The 1,802-nt window shown below is 53.5% G+C and overlaps 1 protein-coding gene across 1 annotated transcript in view; it reads left to right on the top strand.

Annotated features, from left to right (window-relative positions):
- LOC104271925 (serine/arginine repetitive matrix protein 4-like) overlaps nt 1-1,802 on the top strand; it is a 19,895-nt gene that overhangs the window by 12,034 nt on the left and 6,059 nt on the right. The gene's annotated exons all lie outside the window — the stretch shown is intronic.

The raw sequence follows: 1,802 nt of genomic DNA, 5'->3' as shown, positions 1-1,802 counted from the left end.
GTGGATGAGATTGTGAGCAACCGGGGCTAGTTCAGGGCTTGCCTGCCCATGGCAGGAGTTGAGTTAAATGATCTCTAAGGTCGCTTCCAACCTCGGCCATTCTGGGATTCTATGAATCCTGTATCTTCTGGGATGTGGTTGGGGAGAGCACAGAGGTTTGTAGCAAGGAGGCCAGTTGTCTTGGGGCTCTGGCATCAGGGTTCCAGAAAGAATTGTGAAAACCAGAGCTGGATAGCTGGCTCTCTTATGCTCCTCTGACATTCCAATTTCTACGGGCGTAAACAAGGACTGGCAGAGAAGTGCTAGAGCTGAGAAGTAGCAAGGAGCAGTACCAGATGCTGAAACGAGGACTTGAAATATGAGTCTCCACTCATTCCTAATTGGGAACATTTGGGAGACGTTTCTGCTCTGTCCAGGGCTTCTGCCTTGAAGGTGCAAGTTGGTGAGTGAGGAGGGATCACTTAATTTCCCACGTTCGCTGCTGGGGCTCCCAACGCCTCTGAGCTGGGACTGAGCATGGCTTAGAAGCCAGGATGGGGTAGTCCCCAGCTCCAGTATGGTTTTACTGGGATGAACTAATTCTAGTCCCTCTGTCCCTTATCCCAGAAGCAGTGATGCCTCTCTCTCTGGCACCATAGGAAGTACTTGGGGATCCTCCAGCTCCAGGTGTTTTCAGAGCACAAGGATACTGTGGGCAGTCATGGCTCTGCGGGCTGTGTGCTGAGAGCTGCCGCCTCCGCTGGCAGCTCCACTCCAGTTTCAGTCACTGCTGGTTCGGCACACGCGTCTGAGTCAGCCGTTCCCGTCCCAGTTAGCACCTCTCGAACTAGGTTGAGAGCAACACCCCCCCGGGGACGCAGATCAAATGCTGTGGATGTGAAGGCACCATCTGATGGGATGAAGGAACTACGTGTAACGAGTGTGGAGGGAGGCGTCGTGTGCCCCAGCGTGGTGCGAGGACACGAGTAGGGGTTGACAGGGACACAGCTTGCAGGGAACGTGCTGCAGGACTATCCCGAGTGGGGGGGACCAAATCTGGGTGTCCACGCTCTAAGGACACTGGGCCAAACCTTACAAGGGAGACTGAGGAGAGCAGAGCATCCAAGCGAAAGAGGAGGAGGCCACACGAGCGTGCGGCCGTGAGGAGTCTGCGTTTGGCCCTAATCCTCACCCCCCGGCGAGGGCAGATGCCAGCGCTGACATAGCCTCAGTCCCAGCACTGGTACATTCCTGGACTGGCTCAGGTAAATGCCAGTGGGGTTAAAACTGGTCTGTAAAATACTCCAGTGATGTAAATTCCCTGGGTGGTACTCAGCATCCCAGACAACAGCCCTGCCCAGGGCAGCCTGCGTGGGTTTGGGGTCTTTGCTGACCCCGTTGTGTTCAGCAGCCCACCCAAACCCGGCCGGGGGGCGGCTGAACCCCCACACAGGAGACTCGTCCCCTTCCCCAGAGGTCTCTGGTGCAGCACAGGGGGCATATTTTTCCTCCTCTACTTTATTTTTATATTTTATTTTTTTTTTACTTCTTCTCTCACTCGAGTTCCTTTTGTTACTTCCATGAAACCCGAGGGGATTTAGTGCAGGCTGCGACTTTTCAGCGCAAGTGATCAGCCTCCAGGAACGGGCTGGCCGGCCTAATTTAGAGCAGAAGGAACCAAAAATGAATAATAAGTGAGACAAGCAAGCAGACAAAAAACAGTCGTGACATTTGCATAGAGGAGGCGAGCGAACAGTTGGCAGTGTGGATTGAAGAGAGGGGTTATGTTTTTTTCATGTAATTTGAGACTCTAATGATGGACT

Source organism: Apaloderma vittatum, unplaced genomic scaffold, assembly GCF_000703405.1.
Source record: "Apaloderma vittatum isolate BGI_N311 unplaced genomic scaffold, ASM70340v1 scaffold23653, whole genome shotgun sequence".
Lineage (NCBI taxonomy): Eukaryota > Metazoa > Chordata > Aves > Trogoniformes > Trogonidae > Apaloderma > Apaloderma vittatum.
Note: the sequence above shows the minus strand (reverse complement) of the source record. Positions and strands in the feature narration are given on the sequence as shown.